A 17,568-nucleotide genomic window follows, 5' to 3' on the forward strand; every position below is an offset into this window, starting at 1 on the left:
TGTTGTATTCTTCTTTTCCCTGGCTGCCTTGAGAATTTTTTCTTTGCTGTTTGTTTGTGTCAATTTCATTATGATGTGCCTTGGAGTAGGTTTGTTGGGGTTAAGAAAACTCGGAGTTCTGTTTGCTTCTTGAACTTGAGGCTTTAGTTCTTTTCACAGGCTTGGGAAGTTCTCATCTATTATTTGTTTGAGTATGTTCTCCATTCCATTTTCTCTCTCTTCTCCCTCTGTTATACCTATTATTCTTATGTTATTCTTTTTGATGGAGTCAGATAATTCTTGTAGGGCTATCTCATTTTTTTTAATTTTTGAGTCTCTTTCTTCTTCTCTCTGCTGTGCCTCAAGTTGCTTGTCTTCTATTTCACTAATCCTCTCTTCTATCTGACCTGTTCTATTAGCTAAGCTTGTTACTTCGTTTTTCAGCTCGTGAATTGAGTTTTTCATCTCTGTTTGATTTGTTTTTATAGTTTCAATTTCCTGGGACATATATTCTTTGTGTTCATTGAGTTGTTTTCTGAGCTCCCTAAATTGTCTTTCTGTGTTTTCTTGTATATCTCGGAGGATTTTTAGGATTTCTATCTTGAATTCTCTGTCATTTAGCTCCAAGGTTTCCAATATATTAAATTTTTTCTCCATAGATTTTTCCTCATCTAGCTGTGTTAACTCTCTTTCTTTTGTATCCATGATATTCGATTTTCTCTTCCTTAATGGCATCTGAGGGTGGTTTTGTTGATATTATTAATGAGATTTAATAAAGAATAAAAAGTTAAAAAATAATAAAAAAAATAAAAAATAAAAAATAGTTGTTTTTTTTAAATAAAAATTAATAATGAAATAAAGAAAAATAAAATAAAATAATTTTTTTTTTAAAAAAGGAAATTATTCCCCCTCCTTTTTTCCTCTCCTCTCCTCTCCCCTCTTTCTTGAGAAAATCTTGTGGTGAACTGTGAATTATAACAAACAATGCCTGTGATGGAGGGCCTGAATTGGGGAAAAGTAATAAAGGGGCAAAAAAAAAAAAAAAAGAAAATAAAAAAAAAGAAAAATAAGAAAAAGAAAAAAAAGAAAAAAGAAAAAAAAAGAGTGTATGGACCCACAAAAAGCAAATAAGGAAAAAATTTGGGTCAAGAATAAAATGATTTGCTTTTAGGTGTTGGTTGTCTAAGAGTTATGATAAGAGGAATAAGAGGGAAACGGAAAAATGGGGAGACAAATTAAAAAAATTACTATTATATTTAGTGGAACAAGAACTAGATAATATGGAGAGCCAGGGATGGGAGCACTGCTAGTGAGTTAAAAAGGTGAAGTAAAACCCCCCCAAAATGCCACAAAGATAAGTTTGAGTCCCAGATAAGATAATTTGTTTGTTATTGAGGTTTGAATGAGAGGAGATGTAAAGGAGGAAGGAAGAAACTAATATAGAGGGAGAAAAGAAAGAGAGAGAGAGAAAAAAAGAGGGAACCACTAATAGAAGAAAAAAGAAAGGAGAGAGAGAGAGAGAGAGAGAGAGTTAAGGGTTTTGGAGTGCAACCCTCATAGAGAGAAAGGAAGAGAAGAGAAAAGATAATGGGAGATGTAACACTTATGGGTAGTGTAGTTCAAGGAGAGGAGAGAGTAAGACCGGCAGAGAGTTAATCGGCCAAATTGGAGGAGGCAAAAAAGTATCAAGAATGAAGATAAGAGAAACAAACGAACAAATATAATAAAATGGGATAGGTTATAAAGTCTGCGGATTATTCTTGATTTTGAGAGGTTATCTTCTTGCTTTTTCTTTTCTCTCCCTCTTCCTGGTCGGTGACTCTGTACCCCGGGTTCTGCCCCTTTGGCACGCTCAGGTAGAGGTTTGCAGTTGATAAGTCTCTATGGCAATGTCATGTATTGTGCTTTAGTCTCATTGGCAGTCGAGGCTATTAGCATTTATAGGCTCCGACAGTGAGAGAGTCTGTGTTCCTGGAGCCTTTCTCCTAGTCTTTCCTTCCTCAATTAGTAGCCTGATAATCCAGCTATGGGGTTGCTGCTGCCTCTGCCTGGATAGTAAGAGGCTCAAAGAGCTGGCAACTCCCCACTCTATTTCCACTCAGCACAGGGCTCTGGGTTAGGCTCAGTCAGTCAGAGCTGCTAGCATAATCAGGCGGGCTTTCCGCCCACTCAAAGACCTCTGGTTCTGTCTGCCACTCTGTCCAGTAACACAGGCGGGCGCCCACTTCCAGGGCGCTTGGAGGAAACTCTCACTCACTGGCTGCGCGCGCAGACCAGGATATCCGACCAGCAGTCTCACGCTCTGAGTGAAACCCCCAACCGCAGGGAAAAGTTGCAGCGTTGGAATTGAGTCTCGCTCTGTCCCCGTGTGCGGCTTTTGCAAGGCGCTGGGGCGGCCTGAGATTCCGCTTTGGCCCACACAAAGGCCCCTGACTCTGCCCCTCTGTGCGATAACATGGGCGCGCACTGCCGAGGCACTCGGAGGAATCTCTCATTCACTATCTGCGCGCGCAAACCCGGATATGAGGCCGGCCGCGTTTCCCTCTGAGTGAAACCCCCAGCAGCAAGGAAATTTTCCACCGTTGGAATTAGTTCTCACTCCCTCCCGTGTGTGGCTTTCCCAGGGCGCTGGGGCTGCCCAGAGACTCTGCCCTCGGCCCACAGAAAGGCCTCTGACCCTGCCTCTCCGTGGGGCAACACGGGCACCCACTCTCGGGGCCTAGGAAGAAATCTCTCACCCACTAACTGTGCACCAACCAGGAGACCGGGTAAAATGGCCGCCCCGCTTGTCTTTCTTTGTTTGGGTTTGGCGCGAGTGTTAGCTTGTATTGCCCGGGTTGCCACAGGATCAGTTTTTCCTCGGCTTGGATCTCCGTGCCACAGCCTGGTTCAGCCGTTTGTGACGTGGCCTGAATCTATTCACCCCCTTTGCCCGCCTCAGTTTCTATATTCACAGTTACCAGAGAAAGCCGCCCTGTTTAGGTTAGTGAGGAAGGCGGAGCATTTCTTACTCCCTATTTCCTTAGGGGTTTGGTTATATATTTAGCCAATTTTTCACTCGACCATACCTTTGGGTGTATTGCGAAGCATCTGGAGGCTCCAAGTATAGGTTTTTCTGTTTCTGGTTGAAGATCTTGTTGAGTTTTGGGGGAGATTTATCGGAATCGCTTCCTACCCTGCCATTACTCTGACGTCATCCAATTTATAGGTTTTTTTTTTTTTTTTTTTTAAATAAATTTTTATTTTAATGGGGTGACATCAATAAACAATTTATAGGTTTTAAGAGGCAAATATTTCAGATCCCAGGAAAGAAAGTACTGATGGGCATGGATGCTGCCCCGATGTTTTCCATTTGGTCATATTTGGAAATGGATTTTTCCAGAATATTTTCTCCCATTCCTAATCCTTGTCCGTGTCCGCCTGACCTTTGAGTCCACCAAGCTGATCTGTCCAACCACAGCAATGGACGCCTGCCACCGGTTTGACTTTCAGTTGGGTTTCACGAATGTGGAAGCCCCAGAAGGAGAAAGTGAAGTTAACGTATTATTATTATTTCTTTGACTTTTTCCTTCAAGGTCACATTGAGCTGGATGTGACACTTGAGTTCTCACAGTGGTTTACTTCACAATTCTTTCCTCTTCCTGATTCCGGGAACTGGCCTCCCGTAGTCCCTGCAGATCCAGGGAGTGGTCATAATTTAACTGCTACTCAGGCACCAGTTACAGCATCCTTTCTTATAATTTCCTCATACTTCCAATTCTGTAAATAGTCTATACATATATCTTCAACAATTATCTTATTTGAGTGTGCCAACTACTTCCTAATGAGACTCTGACACACATATTCCTCAAAAAGATAAATTGTAGAAATAGAAGTTTCATTGACTGGGAATTTTGGTTAGTGTTGTTTTACATTGTGTAAAATCTATATATAATAAACCATGGCATTGGAAGGCAGAATAGTATAGTGGTTAGGAACACAGACTGGAGAGCTGTTCTGCCTGGTTGTTGTGAAGATTCAGTTAGGTAATGCATGGAAGTGTCTAGCAATTATTGAATGCCATGTAGGTACAAATTATTATTATTATTATTATTATTACTACTACCCTGTTTCCCCCAAAATAAGACAGTGTCTTATATTAATTTTTGCTCCTAAAGATGTGCTAGGTCTTATTTTCAGGGGATGTCTTATGTTTCCATGAACAAGAATTCACATTTATTTTTGAACAAAAAAATCAATATTTATTAATATACTATAGTCATGTCATCACAAACATCAGCATAACCAGCCAAACTCTGAATTCCATCAAGAATTTCTTGTGAAACAATCCATGTACAACAATCTACCCTGTTTTCCCCAAAATAAGATACTGTCTTGTATTAATTTTTGCTCCTAAAGATGCACTAGGTCTTATTTTCGGGGGATGTCTTATTTTTGGAGAAACAGGGTACTACTACTACTACAAGTACTAAATTTTAAGAGATAAAACTTTCCAGCCTGACCAGGCGGTGGTACAGTGAATAGAGTGTCAGACTAGGACACAGAGGACCCATGTTGGAAACACCAGGGTTGCCGGTTTGAGTGCGGGCTCACCAGCTTGAGTGTGGGGCCACTGGCTTGAGCATGGGATCATAGACTTGACTCTATGGTCACTGGCTTGAGTGCAAAGGTCACTGGCTTGAAGCCCAAAGTCGCTGGCTTGAGCCCAAGGTCACTGTCTTGAACAAGAGGTCACTTGCTCTGTTGCAGTCCCCTGGTCAGAGCACATATGAACATGAAAAAGCAATCACTGAACAACTAAGGAGCTGCAACAAAGAATTGATGCTTCTCATCTCCTTCCCTTCTTGTCTGTCTGTCCCTATCTGGCTCTCTCTCTATCTCTCTGACTCTGTCCAAAAAAAGTTATTTTTTTCCAGAAGATGAGAAGGACCTTATTACGTATTGGCATATGTAAATAAAAATGTATCAAGAAAAAAGGATCTGAGAGTTAACAATAGGAAGCATTGGTTTTGAGTTTATTATATGCCAAGTATTACACTAATAGGTATTCAGAAATGGTATTTGCCCAAAAGAAGCTTAGTTGAATTCAATAAAATGGAGAATAACATACAAAATGAAAAGATATGAAAGGATTTAGGATTTAACAAGAAGAGAAGCAGAACCAACTAGTAATTTTATCTATCTATCTATCTATCTATCTATCTATCTATCTATCTATCTCTAGACTTATTATGATAGGGCTTTGACCTTGCATAACTGCAGAACCCAGTTAAACAGCCATGGAAAATTGTTTCTTCTGTGTCAGCATCCTCACCTCAGTGCAGGCCATCAGGAAGGGAAGATGAGTGTGTAATGAGGGGATAAAAAACAAACTAATAGGGTTTGTTACAAATCACTTATGATTTTAGCTAATAGTAAATTCTTTCCATGAACCTGGTTTCTCTAACACTTTCAATTTTCACAGAAGCCCTATGAGGTAGGTACTATTATTTTTTTTATCTTTTCCTGTTGAGGAAAGTGAGCTTTGTGATGATGTCATAGAGCTAATGGCTGTCGTCCTGGGTTTTTATTTTTCAATTTCCTGAGTAAGAAGTTAGTATGAAAACACTATGAAGATTCTACTAGTTTTTTGTTTTTTTTCAGAAGGTGGGATTATCAACATTGGGTCCACCCTTTTTGGTCCTATGTTAGTGAAGACCATGTCTTTTTTTCATGGTACCCCTTTACAATCTGAAGAATAATCATGAATGCATAAAAACACTGTGTTTCTTTTTTTCAAAGGATATTCAAGTTTCATCTCAGGTCCACTGAGAACCCTCCTTTATATGTGGATCACTGAACATGGTTACATTTTGCTGCTTCTGATTTTCAAATGTCTAGATCTGAGCTAATCATATCATAAGCTTTGATACAATTCTATTATAACTTTTGGTAGTAATATTCCATGACCAAAATTCTACACTTAATGAATGGGTAGGTTAAAAAAGGTGACAGAGGTGAAGGCTGCTTACTGAGCCCCTCAGCACAGGTGTATTAAAAGCACACACATATCAAATTTGAAAGAAGTGAAATATAGATTTAAAAACAAATGGATATTGACATGTAGTCTGAGCTGGTTGTATCTTCTCCGTGATAACACTCTGGCAAGGGCTAAAGGAGATTTCTGAATATTTAAAATATTGAAATATAAGCTAGAAGAACCAAGGCTATTAACAGCAAAACAAAATATCAATCTGTGCAATAGGAGAAATTAAGCAATTGAAATATGAAGACATATCAATTCAAACCAATGGTGGTCATTTTGGAGGCGAAAATAAAAAGATGTGAAAAAATGGGAAATGAAAGTAAAATGAGCAGATTAAAAGAACAGATACCTCTATATGAGTTAACCTATGGGTGTCCTTAAATGACAACAGTGAAGCGATGAATATGCATTTTCTAGGAAACTACTTAAAATGAATGAATGGGTTGACTTATTTAATACACATCCTATAAAGTAAGTGTGATTATTAGCTACATTCTGCAAATTTGGAAACTGAGACATTACTTAAGTTGGATCCCTGTAATAACCAGCAGATTTAGGAGGCTTATCCAGGCAGGTTGACTTCAAAACTCAGGCCTTCACCATTTTTCGTTACATTTAAAGCCAATCTAGTTAAGGGTACAGACAATTTCTGAAACCTGATATATGAAAATAGTAACAAATTTTGCCTCTAGACAGAGAAAGAGGAGATGTTAGGAGGCTATGATAGGAGGGACACTTTTCTCTACATAGTCTTCTCTACTATTGATTTATTATTATGTTTTTCATCATATGCACATATACCTTTTTCAGTAACAATGTAAAAATTAAAGAGAACAAATAACAAAGAAAACTAAGAAGAAAAATTCTGCTTTTACTGATGCTGATTTCCTTTTTCACATTCTCTTTCCCTGTGCTTCCTCAGTTCTGAGTATTTTAGGTGTTTCCTGCTCTTTCTGATTTCCTTCTTAGGCCTCAGTCTGGCCTGCTTCCTTTCCTCTGCCAGTGGACAAATCAGGCAGCTTATGATCATTTGTTTTAATGTGTTTCCTCTGTGTCATCAGCTCCTGGAGAATGGGGCCATGTCTCATTCATCTTGAACTTTTTAGTGCTTACCTCTGTCTCATTGCAGGCACTTGCTAATTTTTTACTGAATGGACCAAAATAAATATCAAAATCTGGAAATTTAGGTAATATAAAACTGATATTTTATTTCTCCTGACTACTTATGGAATAGTCTCATATGGCTCACTGTCAGTTGTGCATATGGTTCCTTTAAGTTGACTTCAAGAAAAAGAACTTGGCCAGAGTTCCAACAAGAAATTCATCACCCTGTGAAACTTTAGAACAAAATTAACCCATAGACTCACCCAAAATTGGCCTCAGGAGAAAAGAGAATGAGGTGTGGTCATTGAAGACTTTCTTTGTAATGACTCTTTTGGGTTTAAATTATTAGAGAAGAATATATAATTACCTTCTTCTGCTGTATTTCTTTTCTGAAATTGTTCTTCTTCTTCAGTAATTTTATTTGCATAAACCCATACATTAACATGAAGTTAGATTGAAAAAAAAATAGAATCTAAAAAAAAGAAAAGTGGGTAAGTATTATGCAAAAAATGTTCTAGAAGGTCTTTACTCACAAGTTAGGAATTAATAGCTTAAAGGATCAAAAAATTATTTATTATTTTGTGACAGAGAGAGACAGAGATAAGGACAGACAGGAAGGGAGAGAGATGAGAAGCATCAATTCTTTGTTGTGACACCTAGTTGTTCATTGATTGCTTTCTCATATATGCCTTGACCGGGGGTGCTACAGCAGACCGAGTGACCTTGGGTTCAAGCTGGTGAGCCTTGCTCAAACCAGATGAGCCTGTGCTCAAGCCGGTGATCTTGGGGTCTTAAATCTGCATCCTCAGCAACTCAATCTGACTCTCTATTCACTGCAACACCCCCTGGTCAAACAGGATCAAAATATTTTTTAATAAGCTACATGAACTAGAACTGAGATGAACAGTAATACCATAAGCATTGCTTATATTTCTAGGGGTAGAAAAGACCACACCTGATTAATTAAGAGATATGGTAAATAGGATGTTATCTAAGATTTGGGAAAGACAATGAGTGTGGGACAGCCAGTTCTGAGAACAGAAATTGCAAATAAAAAAGAGGAACAGGCAACCAAAAAATAAAAATATCGGGAGTACTAAATTATATCAATGCTTAAAGAAGTAAAAGGATAAACAGAAAGCTAAAAAACTAAATAATTGAACAAATACAATCATAGCTTAATATCTATGTATACATTGTTGGGAAAGAAAGGATTATAAATAGATGTATCACGTAAGTACATTTTTTAGAAAAATTAAAGCTATGAGGACTAAATATTATATGACAAAGTACTTTGAAACTATAAAGTATTTAAAATGTTGTCACCAGAACTATCTTGATCTTTTAAAATGTGCTAGAAGTCTAAAGAGATCATTTAGGTTAAAAAGTACTGATCAATCTTCCTAAATCTTGAGATAACTGTGTGTCATTGCTCCTTATGATATGTGGCATGTTGAGCTAATATGAAGAAAACAAATCGGAAGGAAAGTTGTAAATGATACGGAAATATGTTTTGTGTGTGCAGCCTTTTGTGATGGTGACCTCCTTTGTGCTGGGCTTCACATGCTGCTGAACCTACTCCCATGAAGCCAGTGTGCATCATGAAATTAAAAATCACACCTGTGGCCTCTGTTACATCCCCAATGTGAATCTTGGGTCTCTTCTGCATGTGTGCAAAAGGGTAAGAGTTTGTTATTTGTAAAGTTATTATTCAATGTTCAAGTTGAAACTTTCCCCAAACATTCTGCAACTAGCTTTCTTCTAATTTGTTAGCTATTTCTTAGATATCTGATGTTAATTTTATTTAATTAATTTATTTTTTTACAGAGACAGGGAGTCAGAGAGAGGGACAGATAGGGACAGACAGGCAGGAACAAACAGAGATAGAAGCATCAATCATCAGTTTCTCATTGCGATACCTTAGTTCATGGGTCAGGAACCTTTTTGGCTGAGAGAGCCATGAACGCTACATATTTTAAAATGTAATTCCGTGAGAGCCATAAAATATGTTTAACACTAAATACAAGTAAATGTGTGCATTTTATGTAAGACCAACACTTTTAAAGTAAAATAAGTCTCTAAATTCTTTTTAATAATGTTATGCTGTTGCTAACCAATGATGAATGTGACTTCTGGTGCTGCATGTTTTTGCTGATGGCTTTGTAGTCTGATTGATATGTGGTGAGGTTAAGCTTCATGCAGGTGTTGAGACTTCCATTCGTTAAACGTGATCGTAGGTTGGTCTTAACGTTCTTTTTTTATTATTATTCATTTTAGAGAGGAGAGGGAGAGACAGAGAGAGAGAGAGAGAGAGAGAGAGAGAGAGAGAGGGAGAGAGAAGGGGGGAGGAGCTGGAAGCATCAACTCCCATATGTGCCTTGACCAGGCAAGCCCAGGGTTTTGAACCGGCGACCTCAGCATTTCCAGGTCGACACTTTATCCACTGCGTCACCACAGGTCAGGCCTTAATGTTCTTTAGATGTGAGAAAGACTGCTCACATGCATACGTAGAGTAAAACATCGTCAGTACAGCAATACTCACATGCTGCAGTGTGTGGTATGTGACGGAAAGCGCATTCCAAGTTTTGACAATCAGCTGGTCGGCAGATTGAAGTTTTTTCATTTCTCCCCAATGTGTTTGCTCGCCAACTCTGCTTGCTGTCATGCAAGTCTTTCTAAATTTTCATTCAGTGACTTGAACTTATTCACCCACATGTCTGAGGCCTTCAGGTCAGGAGCCTGTAGCTCAAAATCTCTGATGGAGATACCGGAGATGTAACTCAGGTTGGCTCTGTCCACTGCACACTCGTGTGGATGGGTGATGAACTTAAAAAGATGAGTGCGCTCATGAAATTCTCCAAAGTATGCTTTGAATGACTGCAGGAGATTAGATGTGAAGCCCGCTAGCTGCTGGAGATCAAGATGTTGAGCAGGGTCACTTGCTGTGCATGCATCTTTAAACTCTCCCAGTTTTTCAAAGTGTAGTAAACAACCTGTTTCAATGTCTGTGATGAAGAGTTCCAGCTTGTTTTCAAATGCAAACGCTGCTTGTTGAATGGATAAGACTGTATTTCCAATGCCTTGCATTTTCACATAGAGCTGGTTCAGATGTTCAGTCACATTCACGAGATAGTAGAACTTCAGGAGCCACTCAGTGTTAGCTAACTCAAAATGCTCAACATTTTTCATTTCAAAAAAAGTCTGGATTCGCTCTGACAAGCCGTGAAATGGCTGAGCATCTTCCCTCTTGACAACCAACACACATTGCTGTGCAGAAGCAGACCAGGATAATTATTCCCAACTTCATCCAGCACTGTTTTAAACTGGTGATCATTTAAAGCTCGGACAACAATAAAGTTGACCACCTGAATGACCAGAGACATCACCTCACCAAGCTGCTCACCACACATCTGAGCACAAAGCACTTCTTGATGTAGGATGCAGTGAAAACTTAGGATGGATTTCTTTTCATGTTCATGAAGAAGCACTACAAATCCTCTGTTTTTCCCCACCATGCACGGAGCACCATCAGTACACACCGAAATAAGTTTATCCATTAGTAGACTTTTTTTATTTAGCGAACTCAGTGAAAGACTTGAATAAATCCTCCCCTCTTGTTGTCTCTTTCAGAGGCAAAACAGCAAGACTTTCCTCACGTAGTGTGTCACCGACAGCATACCTTGCAATCATGCTGAACTGGGATAAATGGTTTATGTCTGCTGACTCATCCAAAGTGAGAGAAAAGAATGGTGCTGCATTTATGTCCTTCACTTGTGTTGCATCAACTTGATTTGCCATCATGATGGTACGATTGTGAACAGTTCTTGCCAACAGAGGCATGTCTTTTATTCATTTGATTATCTTGTCTTTATCCGAAAAGTCATCAAAAAGTTCATTGGCAACATCAAGCATGAATGTTTTGGCATACTCCCCATCTGTGAATGGCTTTCAGTTTCTCACAATTGCTAAAGCACCAGCAAAGCTAGCCGAAATCCAGTCACCTTGTTGGGTCCAAACACGGGGCTGCTGACTAGCTTGCACTCTGCACAGTAGCTCTTGACATGCTTTCTTCCTGCTGTCCCTTGCTGGATATTTCAATGCAAATGTACTATGGCATGTGTCGAAGTGCCGCTTTATATTTGACCGTTTCATCGATACAATTTTATCATTGCATATTAGACACCCTGCAGAACCTGCTCTCTCCACAAAGGTGAATTCCTCTGTCCATTCCTGCTGAAAAGTACAATACTCCTCATATTTTTTTTTTAGTCATCTTCTTCATCAAAAGGGTTTCTGCAATTAGCTAGCTGACTACTTGATTACAAGGAGGAAAGTTTACTTCCTAACCTCACAACGACCCGTGTACCTTACACATTATCCAATAAAAATTTGGTGTTGTCCTGGAGGACAGCTGTGATTGGCTCCAGTCACCTGGAACCATGAACATGAGTGCTAGGAAATGAATGGATTGTTAATACATGAGAATATTTTATATTTTTAATGTTATTATTTTTTTATCAAAGATTTGTCTGTGAGCCAAATAGCGCCATCAAAAGAGCCACATCTAGCTCGCTAGCCATAGGTTCCCGACCCCTGCCTTAGTTGTTCATTGATTGCTTTTTCATATGTGCCTTGACTGCGGACTTTCAGCAGACCAAGTAACCCTTTGCTCAAGCCAGCGAACTTGAGTCCAAGCTGGTGAGCTTTGCTCAAACCAGAAGAGCCCATGCTCAAACTGCTGACCTTGGGGTCTCGAACCTGGATCCTCCATATCCCAGTTTGTCACTCTATCTACTGCACCACCACCCGTTCAGGCTAATTTCATTTTTTAAACAAAATTTTTTATAAATAGATTCTATATTAATTTCATTTTTGACGCTATATATTTTTTTTACTCAATAAATAAAAGGAAAACAAAATTAAACAATTTTATAAGTTTTTTGGAGGATTTCTTGACTTCTCCCACTTTCACTATTCTTAAAACCACCTATCAAAATTTGGATACAGAGAGAATTAAAATATATCATTTTATGTATTGGTTAGTATTTTTATTCTACCAATATTATCTATGTTGGATTATATATTCCTTCTAATCAGAGAATGAGACTGCTTGTCTAAATCTCTCTGTAACATTAGTTAGTGATCATAGTTATCAAAAAGTTATCTCTACATATACAGAAAACTGTGTCATTGCATCAGCTCAGTAGACCACAGAGCCTTCCACAAATAGCTTTGAGCCCCCAGGCCAGTTTGACTATTGGTTAATGCAAAAAAGCATAGCAAATGTTTCTGCTCTGCCTGAATAACCATAATCTCATTTGAAACAGAGTTATGTATTATGGCATTGCTAGGCAGACCCCTTCAAGCAAGGCAGAATCTTCATGTAGTTATAGAATATTCAAATTGGTTTCTCTTTAAATAGAGGAGGGTTTAGGTTTGTTGATCAAATCAGTTAGAGTGGTTTTCTCCAGTTACTCTCAGAATGGGAAATTGCTTTTCCAAACTGGAAAATAATGAGGACCCCAGACAAAAGAACCCGAGTTTCAAAATGCACACCTGGAAATCACCCTAGGTTCTATTTGTGTGGAGACTATGTACTTGTAGTTCTCTCTCTCTTTCTAACTTTTAGTTCATTTATTGAAGTATAATTTATACACAATAAAATACACATATTGTAAAAGCACAATTGGACAGCTTTTGGCAAATGAATATACCCATATTACCAGCACCCCATTCAAGATATACAATAATCTTATCATTCCAAAATGTCCCCTGTACCTCCTTTGTAGGCAATTCCCATATCATTGTTTTGAGCTGATCTAATTACTATTACTATAGCTTACTTTTGCCTCCTCTACATCTTTATAGAAATTAAGTCATGTAGTTTGTACTCTGTGTCATTTTATCTACTTTACACAAGGCTTTTGAGACATATTCCTGCTATTGTGTGTATCAATATGTTATTCCTTTTAATTTTTTATAAGTTTTGTTTTGCCATTCACCAGCTGATGGGCATTGGGATTGTTCTCATTTGGGGGCTGTTATGAATAAAACTGCTATGAACATTTACTTACAAGTCATTGTGGGAACACGCACTTTCATGTCTCGAGTAAATTTCTAGGAGTAGGATTACTGAGTCATGCAACAAATGTATGTTTGATTTTTTGAGTGAATGGTTAACAATTGTTACACTTAAAGAAGGAGGCTATTAGACTTAGGTGGCTCTAATGCCCAAACTGGCAGCAAAGCATACATAGGTAAACCAAAATCCAAGTCTATAAATGGCTCAAAGTTACAAAATAAAAATCTAACAACAACCAATTACAAACAACCAATTAGGCTTTAAGCTATAGCTAATCAATAATTTTCTTACTTTGTCTCCACCTTTCAGCTATAAAATTATTTCTTCGGGTACTCGGTTAAAATTATTTCTTCAAACTCATGTCAAATGACTGCTCCTAACTACCTCCAGTTTGGTGCTGCCTAATTAGAATTGATGTTTGTTCAAACTTAAAATTTTTACTATAACTCAGTTAATTTTGTAACAGTTGTCCGAAGGGATTTTACCATCTCTCATGCCTACCAGAAGCTCGACAGTTCTTCTGACACCACATCTCCTCCAGAACATGGGTTTTGTGTTTTTTAAATTTAAACCATTGGAATATGTTTGGAGCTTTTTCTCATTGTTGTTTGAATTGGCATACATTAATGTCTAATAATTTTGAGCATTTTTTTTTTTTTTTCATTTTTCTGAAGCTGGAAACAGGGAGAGACAGTCAGACAGACTCCCGCATGCGCCCGACCGGGATCCACCCGGCACGCCCACCAGGGGCGAAGCTCTGCCCACCAGGGGGCGATGCTCTGCCCATCCTGGGCATCGCCATGTTGTGACCAGAGCCACTCCAGCGCCTGAGGCAGAGGCCACAGAGCCATGCCCAGCGCCCGGGCCATCTTTGCTCCAGTGGAGCGTTGGCTGCGGGAGGGGAAGAGAGAGACAGAGAGGAAAGCGCGGCGGAGGGGTGGAGAAGCAAATGGGCGCTTCTCCTGTGTGCCCTGGCCGGGAATCGAACCCGGGTCCTCCGCACGCCAGGCCGACGCTCTACCGCTGAGCCAACCGGCCAGGGCCATTTTTTAATATTCTTATTGGCCATTTGAGTACTTTTGAGCAGTATCTGTTATACTCTTTCTCTCATTTTAAATGGGTTGTTCACTTTTCATTATTGAATTTTCGGAAGTTTTAAAAATATATTTTGGATAAAATTGACTTTTATAATTAAAAAAAATCTTTTGTGAGAACATCAGAGAAATGGTGCATGAGGGGTGCTCCCAATATTTCCCCCTGAAATTTCAACAAATTTAACAAGCTGAGACAGAGAAACAATCACAGAAGCATCTGAAATATACACATCAGACAACAGATTGATTGGGTGAAAAGTTGGCTGAATATATAATCCACTTTGAAGGAAATAAGATGGAGAACGGAGTATTCCACATTCCTCACTGATCTGAGGAAGGGCTGCTTTCGTCTGAACCAAGAGAAACAGAGGGTTTGGGCAGAGGGAGGAAGCTGGGCTAGGGGGGATGATCAAGCAGAGGAGAGAGTGCACGGGCTTGGCCTGAGATGGTGGAGGCAGGGCTAGCGCAGGTGCAGGCGGCAGAATCCGATGGAGGTTGCCAGAGCTGGTTGCCCATGGAGGCCAGCACCAGAGTGGCTTTGGGCTTAGTGCACTCCCAGTCTGCAAGTGGCTGCATGTGGCGCCTCTAGTGTGGGCGCACACGTTTGCGGCAAAGGGGCTAGGCCCCAGATTGTCAGCAGTGGATTTCTGCATGGACTGTAGCCAGCATCTCTGTGTGGTCCTGGCTTCCTGATCAACAGCACAGGAAGTGCACAAGGGCCGGGATGCCTAGGCCTGGACCTGTCTGGGTAGGGCACCTCTGCGAGCCAATACAGGTCATAAAGCACATTCCTGTGGAGCAGGCCTCTGAGTGCACTGTGGAAGTTGTTGGAGTTGGGCTGTGGGCTTCCAAACAGGCACAAGGGAGAAAAGCCTGTGGAGATTAGAACTGCGGAGCACTGAGGCATACTAGACATGCCCAGGGGCCTTTAGAAAGGCGCCTTATCAGTTATCGGCTCCCTGCTTTTTCTGCTTTTGCTGGCGACTCTGTTTGGCACAGCCTTACCCAGAACTGTGCTTTGAGCAGTGCTGGAGGAAGGACTTGGCAGCTTTTAGATCCTCTTGCTCTGCAGGCAGTGGCTGGGGCACCTTCACAGCTAAGTCTCCAGGCTGTAGCTCAGGAGGGAGAGACATGGGGAGGAGCACCTGGAAAACTAACTGACTCTCTCATTGTCGAAGCCTGCTAACCCCAACACGCCTCGCCTACCAACGGGTTTGAGGCCCAGCCTACATCATCAACATATTGACACATCAGCAAATCTCTACTCAAGAGTGCCAGAGAGACAAAACCTGTAGCAACACCGCCAAAAAGAAAAAGAAAAGGAAAAAAAGAAGTTACCTCTTAAAACAAGAAAAAAATTATATTTTTTTATAACTTTTTTTCATTTCTTTCTTGGTTATTTATCTTTTTTTTCTCCACTTTGGCCATTTTATCTTATTTCCATCTTATTCTTTCCTTTTCATTTTGAACCTCATTATCCATAGGTGTTACATTTTTCATTCTTGTTTTTTTTTTATTATGGTTACATTTCAAAAATCTTAACCTTTTCTTTTTTTTCTATTCTCTTTCTTTTTACCTTTTACTTTTTCTCTCATTCCATCATCATTTATCAACATTATTTTATTCTAGATTCAAATTTTTCTTTATGGCATTTTGTGTGTTTTTTACTTCATTTTTATATCTCTTTGTTATTTTTACCTAGCTCTGGCTCCCTATTCAATGTAGTTTTTGTTTCACTTAACATAATAGAATTTTTTTCACTGTATTTTTTCAATTTTTATTTTATTTTATTTTTTTTTATAAATAAATTTTTATTTTAATGGGTTGACATCAATAAATCAGGGTACATATATTCAAAGAAAACATGTCCAGGTTATCTTGTCATTCAATTCTGTTGCATACCCATCACACAAAGTCAGATTGTCCTCCATCACCTTCTATCTAGTTTTCTTTGTGCCCCTCCCCTCCCCTTCTCCTCTCCCTCCTTCCCTCCCACCCATAACCACCATACTCTTGTCCATGTATCTTAGTCTTGTTTTTATGTCCCAACAATGTATGGAATCCTGTAGTTCTTGTTTTTTTCTGATTTACTTATTTCACTCCACTCCGTATAATGTTATGAAGATCCCACCATTTTGTTGTAAGTGATCTGATGTCATCATTTCTTATGGCTGAATAGTATACCATGGTGTATATGTGCCACATCTTCTTTATCCAGTCTTCTATTTTTTTTTACAGTGATTAAAGCCTTTAAGCAAACTCTTGGCCAATACATCAAGAATCCATAAAAGAGTAGAGTCCTTAACATGTTCACCAAGTCTAAGTTGGCCCCAACACCATGCCAAATCCCTGAAAAATGCAACCCAACCCCAGTTCAATCTGTTAGGAGCTGTCACAAGGAGCAGGAGTCCAGGAAAAGTCCACATCCAGTAAAAGTCTGCATGGCACTGGAATTGTCACAATTCTATACTTTGTAGCTCACGTCCAAGTCCCAATGACCGCTGCTTCTAGCTGGTAATGATTCAGGTAGACTGGAAAAGCCATCTGCAGCATGTGTGGAGATGGAGCTTCTGTTATCCTCTGCCTGGAGAGATGAGACCAGGTTGCTTTTCCCTGGAGCTCTGCAACTGTGGCGTGGTAAAGAGAACCTTGGGATACCCTAAGCTGGGTGGCAAAGGTAGATTCATAATAGAAGTTGGCAAAAGGGGGAAAGAGAGCTCTAAATTAGGAGTAGGTCCCAGCCTGAAATATGAGTGGGGCATTGAGGTAGGAGGAATAAAGGGAACACTATATATTAAACAAAGCAGCAGAAAATAGGACTATCAACACCCACAACAGAGATCTTCAAGGGAAGAATAAAAAACCTGACTATTCAAGCAAGACATAGTTAAGTGGCCCTTGTGCAAATGAGGTCAGTTTACCTGCTTATTGGAAGAAATACCTAGGCTCATCCACAGTGTCGTAGATGGAGCCGACGGCCCTGAGCACCTTCAGCCTTCCATGGCAAACCCCAGCATTCTGGGCAAGGTTAGGTCATAGGTGGCTGGAGCAGGGCTGGAAGAGACTGAACCCTCCCTTAGAGGAGCGAGGGGAAAGCCTACCTTCCAGTGTCCCTGTTTCCTCACAGCAGAGGCATGTAAGTCTGGCAGGCTTTAGCTCAATGACCTTCCTTTCCACTATTGAAGCAGGACCCAGATGGCATCCTATGAGGCCCCTTTGGGGTGTTGGAGCCTTTAAGGGCATATCCTAAAAGCTGGTAGTTCCCCTGATCTCTATTGGGCTTT

Source organism: Saccopteryx leptura, chromosome 7 (assembly GCF_036850995.1).
Source record: "Saccopteryx leptura isolate mSacLep1 chromosome 7, mSacLep1_pri_phased_curated, whole genome shotgun sequence".
NCBI lineage: Eukaryota > Metazoa > Chordata > Mammalia > Chiroptera > Emballonuridae > Saccopteryx > Saccopteryx leptura.